The following is a 17,044-nucleotide window of genomic DNA, read 5'->3' on the forward strand; positions in this document are numbered from 1 at the left end:
AACTGACCTTTTATCTTCTTAACTATCAAAGTGGGAGACAGAGTGAAAACATTTCCAGCAAAGTGGTGACAGCAAAAATACAGACTGGTTGCAGTGAAATAATCTAATATGTGCCAGTATTCCTATTTCTTTCCACTGAAGTATTTTTTTCTGGCTAGCATGTATTTTTGTCATGGGGATGTATTTGAAAATAGATGGGACTGAATGCACTGATATAAAGTAGAGGAGAAGTGGAAGTACTAGAATGGAGATGAAAAGCTGAGACCCAAATGTGTAGATAAATAGAAAGTGAATTAACTTACAGTAGGGAAAGAACTTTATTTCAGAAGATAAACAGGAATAGTAGAGATGGATAAAATAAGATAAGGAAAGGATTAGAAAATAGCTGCTAATATTTAGAGGGTTGAGAGTGGGGATAGAGACACAAAAAGACAGTGAAGGGCCCTCATCTGAAACTCTGACACGAGTATGAAATAAACTCACTAGAAATCCTTGCTGAAACTTGTATGAAACAAGTTTAGAGAGCTTCACACAGTTATATACATGAGACTTTTCATCTGTGTCCCTAGTTCAAATCCAGCCTAGGCTGGTAGTCATTAAAAACTGTTGCCATCTGATGGGTGTTTGGTAAGTCTAAATCTAGTCCTAGGGGACTACTGTCCATACCACATCAGCTTCTTACCAGACCACATCTTGACAAAAGGAGCCTGTTGGAGAAGAAAACCACTGGATTCAATTGTATTTTCACTCTCAGAAATGAAGAACAATGGTGAAGCAACTTATGGAAGACAAGTGCCCTTATACCTGTTCTGTGCCTAAACTGCAGTTTCCTAAGCCATCTCGGAATACTAACAATACTAACATACTAAACAAAACACAGTTGTCGTAATTTAATTGTACCTTCTGAATTTCATAGACTTTTCCTGCAGGTTCTTGGTTTCTGTGAAGATGGCTACAGCATCAAGTCTTTTTACATAGCTTTGGTGTTATCTTCTGGCTTTCCTCTGTGTACCTCTATAGGTATCTTCAAATGTGTAAGTACGATTTCTTGCATTTTTGCCAAACATGCCAGGTATATTTAGGACACAGGCAAATTTTTATTTGATTTGGAGAATTCCTTGCAGTGGTTAAAAATGTAGACAGTGCCAAGTCATTTAGCCTTTGATCCACTGCATCACATAAGCACATTGTAGTGAGTCGGTGTGGCTCCCCTCCTGCCCAGCAGAGGGAGCTGCCCTGCCAACACTGCAGTGGGCGGAACTTCCAACCCCAGTCCCCGCCCCCCGGAAGTCAAGGGGCGGGGCAGGAAGTAGAAAAGGAGCGCGCCCAAGCTCAGTCAGGAGCCAGCCACCGCCGAGAGCAGACGTGCCTGTGGGAGCTCCAGGGTGGGAGCCCTCCTCGGCCCCAGGTAGCTGCCCTGCCTGGCCGGAGCTCCCCCGCGCCCGTTACGAGGAGGAGCCACCGGAACCTCCCCGGAGCTGGTACTGGGAGGAGCCCCCAGGCTTGCCGAGCGCCCGCTACGACGAGGAGCCCCCTCGGCCTTGCTGTTACCCGGAGGAGCCGCCCGAACAGCCCTGGCCCAACTTCCCGGAGGAGCTGCCGGACCTGCCGCCAAGCCCTCCGCCGGAGCCGATGCAAACAGACTGGCCGGAACCGGCTACGACGGACGAGGTAGGCCCTGAGGGGGAGATGGAGTGTAGCCCGGGGGTAGCCGACCCCTGTCCGGCTGAGGGCACTAATGTGCCCATGTCAGTGTGTTGCGGCCAGGATCCCCACTGACTGCAGCGGATCCATGCCGCTGCTAGGGCCCCGGGCTGGGACACAGTGGAGTGGGTGGGCCTGTGTCCCCCCCTGCCACCCCACTCACGGGTGGCAGTCTCCCCCCTCACCTCAGCGCTGAGGCCTAGAAGCCTGCACTTGCCTGTGGCTGCTCAGCTCCTGCTGCGAGGATCTGCGCCCCCTGAGCTATTGTTTGCTGCCCCGCCCTGATCTAGGGCCTGGGCCTATGTGAACTGTTGTTTGCCCAGCCCCTGCTCCAGAGGGCCTGGGCCTATTTGAACTGTTGTTTGCCCAGCCCCTGCTCCAGAGGGCCTGGGCCTATTTGAACTGTTGTTTGCCCAGCCCCTGCTCCAGAGGGCCTGGGCCTATTTGAACTGTTGTTTGCCCAGCCCCTGCTCCAGAGGGCCTGGGCCTATTTGTACTGCTCTTTGCCTAGCCCCAGCACCAGAGGGCCCGGCGACCTAACGTCGTTCCCCGTGACTCCTAAAGGCTAGCAGGCGAACAGAAGTGAGTCGGCGCGGCTCCCCTCCTGTCCGCTGGAGGGTCGAGCCCCGACAAACCGATTACACACATGCTTAACTTGAAAAATATTAATAGTCCCAAAGTCAACCATGTGATGAACTACTTATCTGAATCAGGGCCTCAAGTCCCAAATCATTTCATAAATAAATACTGAGACTCTCATGATATCTCTTTCTGTGTCTTCCAAAAACAGTGATTCAAAACACATGTGCAACATTTGGAGTAAACATAGAATCATAGGTTGGAAGGGACCTCAGGAGGTCATGTAGTCCAACCCCCTGCTCAAAGCAGGACTAAATCATCCCAGCCAGGGCTTTGTCAAGCCTGACCTTAAAAACCTCTAAGGAGGAGATTCCACCACCTTCCTAGGTAACCCATTCCAGAGCTTCACCAACCTCCTAATGAAAAAGTTTTTCCTAATATCCAACCTAAACCTCCCTCACTGCAACTTGAGACTATTACTCCTTGTTCTATCATCTGGTACCACTGAGAGCAGTCTAGATCCATCCTCTTTGGAACCCCCTTTCAGGTAGTTGAAAGCAGCTATCAAATCCCCCCTCATTCTTCTCTTCTGCAGACTAAATAATCCCAGTTCCCTCAGCCTCTCCTCATAAGTCATGTGCTCCAGACTCCTAATCATTTTTGTTGCCCTCCGCTGGACTCTTTCCATTTTTTCCACATCCTTCTTGTAGTGTGGGGCCCAAAACTGGACACAGTACTCCAGATGAGGCTTCACCAATGTCGAATATAGGGGAATGATAACGTCCCTCAATCTGCTGGCAATGCCCCTACTTATACAGCCCAAAATGCCGTTAGCCTCCTTGGCAACAAGGGCACACTGTTGACTCATATCCAGCTTCTCGTCCACTGTAACCCATAGGTCCTTTTCTGCAGAACTGCTGCCTAGCCAGTCAGTCCCTAGTCAGTAGCAGTGCACGGGATTCTTCCTTCCTAAGTGCAGGACTGTACTTATCCTTGTTGAACCTCATCAGATTTATTTTGGCCTAATCCTCTAATTTGTCTAGGTCCCTCTATATCCTATCCCTACCCTCCAGCATATCTACCACTCCTCCCAGTTTAGTGTCATCTGCAAACTTGCTGAGGGTGCAATCTACGCCATCGTCCAGATCATTTATAAAGATATTGAACAAAACCAGCCCCAGGACCAACCTTTGGGACACTCCACTTGATACTGGCTGCCAACTAGACATGGAGCCACTGATCACTACCTGTTGAGCCCGATGAGAAATTTCAACCCAAACCTCTCATAATAATCATAAACTCCAACCCTCCAGGATAAGAAGCTGATTTGACACTGGATTTGGTTATTTTGGAACATGGGAGTAACAGCCAAAGCTAAGACAAAGAAAAATTATGCTACTTTGCTACTAAGGATTGAAAAACAGTTCCTCTCTGCATTGACATCATTTTCTGATGATTTCTGTGGAAGATATTTTTTCTAGTAGTTGTATCATTTTAGTTTATTGAGTTAGTAATAAAATGATTCATCAAGACTAGATAGAAATAATTAAAATTTAATATATTTAAAAACTTTAGTATTTACTTTTTAGATACACAGGCAAAGTCTAATCTCAATATTTTTAAATACTGTGTGTTTATTTTACCTTAAGGGAAAAACAAAAATAGTGAAAGGATATCTCCTAATGTTTTCCTAAAGGATGACCCCCGCCCCCTCAACATTTAGACAGAAAGGAGATGTTAGGAAGTTGTACTCTTCCCTCACATCTCACCTTTGACACACTGCATAATCTGAAAAATTCACCTTCTTGGCATCCTTGTGACATCCTTCTAACCAGAAAAAGGAGTAGATAGAATACATGCACCTAGCTTTGAGAGTCATTAAAAATAACAAAATGATAAATATAGATATTAGAGGTTTAAGTTAAATTGTTAACCCATCTAGACAGCTAGCATGGCAGAGGGCCAACAAGAAAGAAAGAAAGAACATTCCCCTTTTGAAATTAATAAAGTCCTACAGAAATTAAGAGAGAGTATAGAGGCACAATTTGCCCATTAAAAGATTAAAACTAGGGCTGTCAAGCGATTAAAAAAAATTAATCGTAATTAATCACACTGTTAAACAATAATAGAATACCATTTATTTAAATATTTTGGATGCTTTCTACATTTTCAAATATATTGATTTCAATTACAACACAGAATACAAAGTGTACAGTGCTCACTTTATATTTATTTTTTATTACAAATATTTGTGCTGAAAAAACAAAACAAAATAGTATTTTTCAATTCACCTCATACAAATACTGTAGTGTAATCTTTTTATCATGAAAGTTGAACTTACAAATGTAGATTTATGTACAAAAAATAACTGCATTCAAAAATAAAACAATGTAAAATTTTAGAGGCTATAAATCCACTCAGTCCTACTTCTTGTTCAGCCAGTTGTTCAGACAAAAAAGTTTGTTTACAACTTTTACAGGAGATAATGCTGCCCGCTTCTTGTTTACAATGTCACCTGAAAGTGAGAATAGACATTCGTATGGCACTGTTGTAGCCGGCATTGCAAGATATTTACATGCCAGATGTGCTAAAGATTCATATGTCCCTTCATGCTTCAACCAGCCTTCCAGAGGACATGCGTCCATGCAGATGACGGGTTCTGCTCGAAAATGATCCAAAGCACTGCAGACCGATGCATGTTCATTTTCATCATCTGAGACAGATGCCACCAGCAGAAGGTTGATTTTCTTTTTTGGTGGTTGGGGTTCTGTAGTTTCCACATCGGAGTGTTGCTCTTTTAAGACTTCTGAAAGTATGCTCCACACCTCTTCCCTCTAAGATTTTGGAAGACACTTCAGATTCTTAGACCTTGGATTGAGTGATGTAACTAACTTTAGAAATCTCACATTGGTACCCTCTTTTGCATTTTGTCAAATCTGCAGTGAAAGTGTTCTTAAAACGAACAACATGTGGTGGGTCATCATCCGAGACTGCTATAATATTTAATACATGGCAGAATGTGGGTAAAACAGAGCAGGAGACATACTATTCTCCCCCAAGGAATGCAGTCAAAATTTAATTAACACATTAATTTTTTAACGAGTGTCATTAGCATGGAAGCATGCCCTCTGGAATGGTAGCTGAAACATGAAGGAGCATACAAATGTTTAGCATATCTGACACGTAAATGCCTTGCAATGCTGGCTACAAAAGTGCCATGCGAACACCTGTTCTCACTTTCAGGTGACACTGTAAATAAGAAGCTGGTAGTATTATCTCCCATAAATATAAACATACTTGTTTGTCTTAGCAATTGACTTTAAAGAAGTAGGACTGAGTGGACTTGTAGGCTCTAAAGCAGGGGTTGGCAACCACGGCCGGCTCCAGACCCCAGCGCACCAAGCGCGCACTTGGGGCGGCGTCCCGCGGGTGGGCAGCAGGCGGCTCCGGCGGACCTCCCGCAGGCATGCCTGCGGAAGGTCCGCTGGTCCCGCGGCGCTGGTGGACTTCCCGCAGACGTGCCTGCGGAGGGGCCGCTGGTCCCACGGCTCCGGTGGAGCATCCGCAGGCATGCCTGCGGGAGGTCCACCGGAGCCGCGGGACCAGTGGACCCTCCGCAGGCACATCTGCGAGAGGTCCACCGGCGCCACGGGACCGGCAACCGGCAGAGCGCCCCCCGCGGCGTGCCACCCTGCTTGGGGCGGCGGAAATCCTAGAGACGCCCCTGTTGGCAACCTTTGGCACACAGCCCATCGGGGTAATCTGCTGGTGGGCCACAAGATGTTTTGTTTACATTGACCGTCTGCAGGCACGTCCCCCTGCAACTCCCATTGGCCAGAAATGGCGAACCGTGGCCACTGGGAGCTACAAGGAGCCGTGCCCGTGGATGGTCAACGTAAACAAAATGTCTCACGGCCCACGCGGATTACACTGAAGGGCCATGTGCCGAAGGTTGCTGAACCCTGCTCAAAAGTTTTACATTGTTTTGTTTTTGATGTCAGTTATGTAACAAAAAAATCTACATTTGTAAGATGCACTTTCATGATAAAGAGATTGCACTACAGTACTTGTATGAGGTGAATTGAAAAATATTATTTCTTTTATCATTTTTACAGTGCAAATATTTGTAATAAAATAATAATATAAAGTGAGCACTACACACTTTGAATTCTGTGTTGTAATTGAAATCAATATATTTGAAAATGTAGAAAAAACATTCAAAAATAGCTAATACATTTCAACTGGTATTCTATTGTTTAACAGTGTGATTAAAACTGCGATGAATAGTGATTCATTTTTTTATTGTGATTAATTTTTTTGAGTTAATTTTGTGAGTTACCTGCGATTAATTGACAGCCCGAGCTAAAACCACAGCATGTACTGAACATTCATTTTTTAACTGGAATATCTACTTAGATTTCTTGAACAATTGTCACTAATCCAGTTTATTCCAACACGATACATCCATAGTTAGCATAATATCCAAATTCTTACAGATTATTATGTGTTGTAAAGCCAAAAAATGCAAATTCATGTTTTTCTCAATCAATAAGTGCTTTAATCTTAAAATGAAATTCCTACAGGAGTTCAAATAGCAGACAGAATTGATAAAAAAAAATATCCCCAACAGCTATATTAATATGCATTTTTGGCATATTAGATTTTACATTAAGAGCATTTATAACCATTCAAACAATCTCTCTAGCATCAAGCGTTCAGCTGTCAAAGGAAACGATCCTCAATAAAGCAGATAAGTTCCACCGGGCCCTTATTTGTAAACATAGTACAGCTGCCAAGTGCATCAGAATTCTCTTAAGTTACCTGATCACGTAGTTGGGAGTAGAATGTAGAACAGACTTTGTCAGCTTGCAAACAGAATCTATGTCTTCCAATCTACAACAAATCTTTCAGGTATTAACAATGGGTAGAGATAACATGCTATTCAAATGCTGGGGATACTACAAAGAGCACTCGTTGACAATGTTTTACATTTTGTAAATCCAATTTTTTTTAAAGGGAAGCAGTTTTCCATTTTTTCAGTCTTTCATTTTTGCCTATACATGAATTCTGTAAAATTGCTTTCCCCCCCCCCACACACACTTTCCAAGTGTTTTGTAAAGTGGGGAAAAGAGTAAAGCACAAGAGTCTAGGCAAATGTAAGTAGATATAAAGAAGTATAGTATTTCAATATTTTGTCCAATGAAAAGAAAGTTATTCTTGAAAGGGGGACTAACAGGCAGCCAGTGGAAGTAAGTCAGATAGGTAAATTATTTTGATCGTGACAACACACCTACTTTTCCTCAAACAGACACAATAATATTAACATTAGGAGGCAGCATGAAACAGTAAAGTAGGAGTCAGGAGAACTGACCTGAAATTCTGGCCCCACTGAAGGGAACAGCAGCTCTCACATTGGACTTCAATGAGTCCAGGATTTTATCCTTAGGCTGGCCCTAGACCAAATGTTGCCCCAAACAAGGAGCATCTTCAACGCCCCCCTCCATTTGTTAAACTTTTGAATACCTTATTTTTTAATGCATTTGTAGCCCATTTCATGACTTGGATGCATGATTTGCACGCATGATTTATCCCTGTCATATAAGATAATAAATTTACACACTAGTATTTGTACATCTGTATTTATTCATGTCTTATATAAGCAAATAAAAAAGGTTTCCTCTAATCTTATAGAAACTTTTATCTCACAACAAAAACAGCACCCCAAGCCCAGAGCCCTCCAAGCCTGACACACCTTGCAGTTGCCTGGGTTGCCTGCCTCGAAATCCAGCTCTGCCCTAGTGTCAACTATTCACAGCTCTACAATTTACCTACCATGTGACTCTGGTTAAGCCGCATCTCTGTGCCCCAGTTTCTCTCCTTGCTCAGAAAGGGACTAGCCACTTTTTTTTCCTGTGGATCAGTTTACTCTGGGAATATTGTTTTTAGTGTATCCATTCGCAGAGTGGAGGGAGATTTATTTCCTGGATGAGCTGGGAGATGGAAAGAAACAGAGACCCTATTTCCTGTCTCTTTCCTCCTGATCAAAGACAGCCAAGAGGCACAAGTCATTGAATTAGGAGTTCAAATAGGTGGACAGTGTCAATTCTGAGCTTCTCCAAAGCAGGTGTTCAGATACCACAGAGATGGATGCAGTATAAGAACCTGAACAGAAGAGGAGAAGCACTCCCCCGTTGCCCCAGCACCTTTTTGAAGGAGCAACAAATGTCCCTAGCTTCTTCTCCAGTTTAGGGGTAGAGACACGGCTGCTCTTTGCCCCCTATTCTGCTGTGCACTTGAGGCAGATCTTTCAAGCAGTAGCCTCTGGTCTCTAGGCTGGTTGCTGGCTTTAGTCCCTGCTGCTGCAGGTAAGTGCCTCCACAGGGGGTTGGGTTGTCTCTCTGTTAAAGGGGTGGGTCCCTAGGGAGTTGTCTCCAAACCAACCACAATTATTGGACCCAAGTCACAAGCATATTACTCCAGCTTTAGGCCAGTATAAAACTACTGAGTTCACTGGAGCTACAAGCAGTGTAAGACTGAGTGGTAAATCAATCACAATATATTTTTATAGGGACCAACTGCTGTAATTTAAACTGACCTTTACTTCTCGATCAGGAAAGAGAGGGTTCAACATTAAAAATATTGTCCTTCAAAGCATCTTCTCCTCCCCTCTGCCCCCGTCCCTGCTGTACCCTCCTATGCTTACTTACATTTCCCAATGAAATCAATGGCAAATTATGTGCATACTAAGTTATCTTCCTCTCTTTTTTTTTTTGATAGACCTTCAAGACAATAGGGACTCCCAGGAGCAGGGGATAGATATCCTGACATCTAGTTATGCCTTCAAGGAAATTAGCTGGCCTTATTGATGAAAACTGTCTTTCAATGATGCAGAAATCCCTACAGAGATCACACAAAGGAAGATGTGACAAATGTAACAGGAATCTATATTCCCTAATTGCTAATATGTCTCCTTCTGGGTAGCCTTGCATTTCATTCTTATCTTTATTCCCCCTGCACCCCAGCATGTTCAGTTTAGTTTCCCTAAATATCTCCTGTTCATTTGCAAAACCAGGACAATGTGCATCATCTACTTATGCTGTATGTAATGAAATTGAAGTGAAGGGTATTGTATGACTCTAACTTCCTTTATCTATAGCAGGATTTTCAGTAGGTGGGGAGGAGGGAGAAAAAGAGCACTAATAAAACAAGATTGCTTTGTTATTCAGTTCCAGAGAGGGTAACATTGGTGGGCCTATGACCTATTTTGGCTTGAAAGATTTGTAAAAATATTGTATTCACATTTCTTCTCTTTTCAGTACCTGTGTTTTCTTCTAAGCAGTTGGTCATACTGTTGCAGGGTTTTATGGACTCTTGTAAATATCTCTTTCAGGAATTTCAAAAGAGATTCTTGGACTTTCCTAACCATGGCCATCGAAGACTCCAACTAACTCATCATATCATATAACCCTTCATACCATATAACCATTCTGTCTGGGATTTCCTCTGTGATTACGCCTTAGCTGCTTGCAGGAAAGAAATTCTCTTTGATCTGCAGCTGTCGGATTACTGAAGCTTTACCTTGACTGATTTTTTTTTTAACATCGGTCATCCATACTAAAAAAAAATTTAAAAAAAATTTAAAAAAATCCCATTGTGTTTCTATAGGTTTTCAGATTAAAAACTGGCCTGTGGATGAGCAAGCTAGAGGGATTGTTGCTTATACAATAAAATAACCTTTGGAATAGAACCCCATGTAGTGAGCATACACAGGAGAACGCTCTTTAACAACGTACCTTGCTAAATATAGCAGGTAACAAGTGGAAATTCAAAGAAGCATCCAATTAAGCAAATTTACAAACCTTTGCAATGTGTTTGTCTGCAATATCTGCTTTGTTCATGATTTTAATTAGAGGACTTAACTTGCTTCTCACCATTAAACAAAACGAATCCACCCCGTCTAAATGTGACAGTCTTAAATAAAAGACTTTCTTGTAAATCTGGCACCCTCCTACTCCCCTTCAGCTGGGAGACATATACTGCATGTTTTCCACTTCCAGAGTATAATTAGTGAAATGTGGAGGATGCTCATGTTGTTCAGGACCAAGATTCGTTTAGAAAACTGTTAAACACAAACCTGTTTGCCTAGGATTAGCAAAAGCTATTTCTGCTGTAGTTTTCAGCCAAACATACGGCAACATTAGCTCTGAAGGAATATTGATTCATTTTTCATTTGCATGCACCAGTGGAGGGGTGTGTGCTCTACATGACAGGGAAGTCAATGGCAGCTGGGCATATTTGCTAGTTTTGCCTCCAGTGCTTAGGGCAAGGGTGGCAGAGAGGCATATGAAAGTACATTGACTGTCAACCTGAATGAGAATTTGAGGGGTTCTCGATAATTCTTCCCATAGATCTTTTGTCTACTTACTTGCACACGGCAGATGCCACCACCTTTTTCTTTTTGCAGCACTGCTATTACATAGGGGAGTGTATTTGCAGCTAACAGACCTGCACAGATTTCCCCCTTTTCTATAGGGTGGTGTGTGGAAGTAGTGTGCTGTAGTAATTGCTATTAATTACTGGAGAGAAAGCGGCAAAAGCAAGAACAACCTAATTATATTAGAATATGTTTGACAAAATTCCCTTCCTTCTCCCGTAAACTTTATTTTGTGAACACAACATCAAGCATCCTTTCTTAATTTCTCTCTGGGCTTAACAGTCCCTTCTCAGAAGATCTATGGTACGAGTTTTGCACAGTGAAAGAACTGATCATTTTGTCTACATCTCTCTCAATATCAAGCTATTTTAAACAGATTGCCATTATGTTTATTTATTTTAACTTGATGACAAATGGTATCTAATATTCAACTGGTGTGGTAAATTTTACGAGTGTCATTTAATTCCAACACAAGATTTTTCTTTGGAGAATTTAGTAAAGAGTTTATATTGTTATGAAAGAGTTCCCATACATACATTCTCTGGATGTATTTAGAATTAATTGATGGTCCAAATGACAATTGTGGGTTTTTACAGGACAAATACAAAAGTAGTATTTACACTTGCCATAATACTAGTAATTATACACTTTTCTTCATAGACAAGTAGGTCTTGCACTAGACCTGATTAAAAAAGAAAACTGGAGTTTCTGTCCTACAGGTAATTCTGATATTTCAACTTTTGTTTTTGTCCCATGTCAGGACAAAGTCAAAATAGCATAATTTTTCACTGAATGAAAAGTTCCCAAAAATGTTTTGATTCAGTTTGACATTAAGCTGCATCTACCTAATGTGCCATGGGAGTTGCAGTTCAGGTGCTATGGGCCATGATCCTTGGCTGGACTACGTCTCTCACAATGCACCTTGGTCTCCCCTCTGCCCAAGACATGTAGTGAATCATGGGAGTCACATGAGTGCATTACACCATGGGAGATGCAGTCTGGCCAGGGAGCCCAACACATAAGAGATCAGGGTCATGAAAGCACCCAAACTACAATGCCCAGGAAGGATTGCAGTGCCTTAGGCAGATGCAGTTTAATGTCAAACTGAACTGAATCAACATCTTGATTTGCTTCAGCAAACCAGAATGTTGCAGTTCAAGCCCAAATTAGATGAAGTGAAATATTCATTTAGATTTTCCCCAACCAAGAAACCAGGAAATATTGGGGAGGGGGAGGAGAAGGGGGTAGGAAATCTAAATTCTCCTGCAGAAAATTTAGTTTTGCAGAAACTGGATTTTCTTTTTTAAAATAATAAATTCAGAAAATATTCCCAGCCAAGTCTATATTGTGCTTTCATGGCCCCTGATGTGTGTGGTAGCAAATGTCATCCAAATTGCCAATGAAGATGGAAGTTGAGAACAGCAACAAGAGGCACTTTCAAATCAGTTTTGACAAGTGCGTGAGTCATTTATACAAGTGATTGTTGTTATTTTGCAGGAAAAGCATAGAGCAAAATTCTCCTTGCCAATGTGTACTGGGCATCTCATACCACCGCAAATCTTTGTTACATATTGGGCAGCTCAGCATGTGAAATTTCATTGGAGATGGAAAAAATTAGAGGTAATGTTGGTTATATAGGAATTCAGCTGGGCTTTTGTTCTGTGAAATTAAAAAGCAAATCAGTTTAGATTCAGAACAAGATCCCATTTTTTCTTGAATTTTTGTCAAAGCAAAATCGATATACTGTTCAATAAAAGGCTATTTCATTTGTGCGTGCAAAACAAGCATTGAATGTGCAGGAAAGAAGGTGTTAGATCCCAATACTAAAACTGACTCAGTCCATCCATGTGGAGTCAACTGCAAGACTGGAATCTTAACCCTTAAGCTTGGTCTTTCCCCTGCTTTTTTCCTTGTGCCTTCAAAATTGAGTGTGCAAATAATTGCAGGCTCAGTTTTGTGTCTGTTTCCAACCACAGATTAGGACATTTCACATTTGAATGTCTTAGTTCACAATTTGGCATCAAGTCAGTTGTTTAAACATCTGATTGGATAGGCTGCAACCACAATTTAGATCTACATGTTGTGGACACACAAAGAAGGGAGCTCAGTGTTTGCTCCCACTGTTCCAGTATGTTGTGAAGTCACCTTAGAATATTTCTACACAGAAGAAACTACTAGATATTAAAGAAATTAGAGAAATTCTTGAACTGGAAGGTTCCCTCAAACAGAAACCAGGTAAGCACAAACACTATGTGTGACACAAATAACTAGTTAAACCAATTTGGCTGTAAATTAGTAGTCATGGAGATACAGATGCTTTCTAATAATAAACTAACACCTAAGCAGCATTCAGAATACAAAACCAAACAGTGTAAAGTGTAACAGTATTTAAATACACCAAGTATCAGAGAAGGTTGTCTAACAATGGTCCTTTATTTGCGGGTCTCTAGGAAGAGTACAAAGCTAGTTTATATTCCCTAATAATGTAAAAGTATTTTCAACACTCCCTTGAAGACTAGGACAAGAAAGGTCAAATCTGATCGTGGTGGAGGAAAATGAGACTTTGTGTGATCCTTTTACCACAAGGGATGCTCTGATCACGTGCACTGACCTGATTTAGAATAACGTAAAATTGAATTCTTGCCTATCATACCTGCCCATTAGGAAAAGCTACTTAATGACAGGACCCTCTAGACAGAATAGTCTTCAGAGGAAGGGGTGGAAACATTTAGCATGTGTTTTTATCCATTTTCTAAGAAGCAGTCCTGGCAGAAGGAATGTTATTGGATAGCAGCACATCTAGAACCCATCTCCCTGATTCAAACAACCCATGGGTTCTTTCCTCTCCCAGGGGAACCGGGGGGGCATACTGCAGTTGAAAAAACAGAGACACACTGTCTGAACTCATTGTCCATGGACAGTCAAGACACCATTACCACCAGGAGGCAACATAGGTGCTTCAGGAGAGAGTAAAAAGGTCCTTCTGGCACATCTTGGAGGACTTTGAATGGATCCACATTGCTTCTTCTCATCTGGAGGAGGAGGAGAGTGCTGCTGCTGCTGCTGCAGTGGAGAGGATGGTGGAGACTTAACACTGGTGCCTGTTGAGTCAGACCCTCCTCCCTATTGGCAGCTGAGGAAGGATATGTGGCCAGCATTGCATCGGCTGCCTGTCACCTGCCATCAAGCAGGAACTCTGAGAGCCTCTTGAATGCAGCAGGTGCATATGTCTCTGCCAGGAGAGACTTTTCATTCATCCAGATTTACCCTTGTTTCCTCAGGAACACATCACAAGTGTATCAGAGGACAGTAGCAGCAAGTAGGTGGAAGACGCTGAGGCCATAGCTTGAAAGGGAGAGGAGAATGACGACACTGCTGAAGGGATTTTTGTGCATTAGGTCCCTGTGGTCAGGAGGCAGGGTCTTCTGCCTAGTGGTTAGCACCCAAGGCAGCAACTCCACCTAACGGGTGCAGTCCTCATGTGGTGTAGGGGAACGTGGGCCCACCTGCTCCACCGGGTTGCCATCCAGGGCCCTGGAAGGCTGGTTCAGCATCACTTACCCTGTAGGGCCTTGCCTCAGCCTCAAGTCAGCCTCCCTGGGTCACTTCCTATCTCCTGCTGCATCCCAGCTGGCTGTCCCTACAAGGACCATGGCTTGTCTGTTCCCCAGCTTGGTGTGGGTTCAGGTCTCATGCTGCTCTGGAGCTCCCAGAGTACATCCTTTTCCCTGCTTTGCCAGCCCCTAACTGGGGTGTCTGAATGCCTTTTAAGCTAGGGCAGAGAGGCGTGGCTTCCTGAGCCCAGAGTTGCTTCTTAACCCCTTGCTGTCCAGTGACGGGTTTGTACACACCATTGGAGGTGGTGAAGGAGTTGAAGGAAACACTTTCCCTCCCTCTAACTTTGTTTTCACATTGTTTGGAACAGGGGAGGCTGCTGCCACTATATTAACAGTGTTTAATTTTCCATGTGCACGTCTGACAAAACAATTCTACAGAGAGTTGTCAACATATGGGCTGGCACTGGTTGCAGTGTAGAAGTCACAGTATGGGTGGGCAGAGTGTATGCATGAGGTGTTTGGGTAGGTCCTAAGGAGAAGAACTGAAAAGATTTTGGATCACCTGTAACTATAACATAGCCCAAAAGTGAATAGTGGAAGTTATGGATAAAAATTTCCCATTTGTTTTGGAAAACCAGTTCCTACATAAAAAAGTGTAAAGATGAGTAATTGACTCTAGAATGGTTTCTTTAGATAGCCTTTAGAACAGTGGTAGGCAACCTGCAGCCCGTGGGCTGCACGCAGCCCATCAGGGTAATCGGCTGGCAAGCCGCAAGACAGTTTGTTTACATTGACACGGCCACCTGAAGCTCCCAGTGGCTGCAGTTCACCGTTCCCAGCCAATGGGAGCTGTGGGGAGCATCAGCCAGCATGTCCCTGTGGCCCGCACTGCTTCCCGCAGCTCCCATTGACCAGGAACGGTGAACCATGGCCATTGGGAGCTGCGGTCAGCCATGCCTGCAGACAGTCTCGCAGCCTGCCAGCAGATTACCCTGATGGGCCATGCGCGGCCTGTGGGCCGCAGGTTGCCCACACTGTCCTACTGCCTCCCCTGCTCATCTCCCCTCCTAGGGCTTGGGTATTTTTAACTTCTGTATGTTTCTGAGTCCTTTCCTCACTATTTAAACCAACCCTTCTCTCACTCTTCCCCAACTAACTGATGCACTGAAAGTTTAAATCAAAATGGTCACTATTGGCCTTTGTGTTCTGGGTCAAAAAAGGTCAATGTTTCATTTCAACTCTTTCTAAAAGAGGTGATTCAAAACGGTATTTCAGACTTTCAATACTGTGAACATTTTAACTGTTCACCCCAATTCAGGACTAAACAAATGTTCACAGTCTCAATTTTTTGCGCCACAGAAATTCTATTTTCTGGCCAGTTTTAATATTGGGTGTGGCCTGTTAATTGTGTGGAATCAGGCAATTCGTTGGAATATCCAAACTAACCACAGTAAGTCTCAGGACATAATACATTACATATGCCTCTATCATGAGGCTGTCCCACAAGCAATGCTCTACAGCCTCTCCTATCATGGTTACTTGCAACTGAATCATCCACTGGTGCGTAGAATCTTTCTCAGAGATAGAGTTAATGCTTTCAGCATTAACTTACACAGCAATTTGCAGTGTAAATTAAGGCCTGTTCCCATGAGAGCACACAATGCAGAGCAGCTATTTCCCGACTCACAAGCTTTAATGTGAAAAGCTATAATGGCAGTTATGCAGTGGGAGGAGTTGCCTTTCCCTGCTGTGCAGACTCCATGGCTAGAATTATGAGCAATTAACACTTTTGCTCCTTTCTGAACCACAAAGCAAACGGGAGTAAAACAGCCATTCGTAATTTGGTGCAGGTAGCTTAGTTATGAAGATTATTATTGCATCAATACAGAAATTAGAGGCTAAATGTCTATTTTTGAGCAGTTTTGTTTCCTCTTCCCCTCAGTTACTTTTTCCATGTGCTATGATCATAGAGGAGAAAAAAATTCTTTTCTGGCCAATTTTACATAAGCTTAAGGGCTACTGGACTGGTTAAGCGTAAGATTCAGAAAGCACAATAGAGAAGCAGACAGAACAAGTAAAATACAGCAAAGATTGGAAATATTTCTTCATTGCACTTAAAGTTGAAACTTATCTAAATAATTAAGAGTCAGTGCTACCTCAGAATGCTTAAATCACCAACAGATTGAATAAACCATAATTAATATAGGAATCAGTTATGTCACTTTATCTTGTAGCATGCTTTCAGGAAACAGTATTTCACAGTATTTCCACCTGGAGGAGTCTAATCCTGGTCATAAATTACTGTTTCAGTATATGCACCTTTGTTACTGTAAGAATTTGTTACTGTAAGAATTTGTTATTCCCTATATTTGTGCTAATAATTTAATATAGCATATCTAACATGTTGACAATTAAGATCATCGGTAGCTTTCACGACTAATGCTTTCTACCTGTGGATACACTTTTTTCCTGTAATTCCACAAGCAACTTATTGATGTGTGTTTAATTATCATATTTTTATCTATGCAAGGTTACTGAGCTATGCCTTACTGGTGACTGGAAAAAATATCACTGATAACATCCTTCCCTGAAGGATGGACAGATAGCAGCAGATACAGTATCTCTTTGTGACACTTTGGCATGGTGTTAATTTTTATACTAACAATTTGCTTAATGTATTGTCACCAGTGATATTTGATGATTGGACCAAAAATGTTAGACTTGGTGTAAGAGGGTCAATTACTAGAGCTTATGCAAGATATGAACTTAA

The sequence above is a fragment of the Mauremys mutica genome, chromosome 1 (genome assembly GCF_020497125.1).
Source record: "Mauremys mutica isolate MM-2020 ecotype Southern chromosome 1, ASM2049712v1, whole genome shotgun sequence".
Classification (NCBI taxonomy): Eukaryota; Metazoa; Chordata; order Testudines; family Geoemydidae; genus Mauremys; species Mauremys mutica.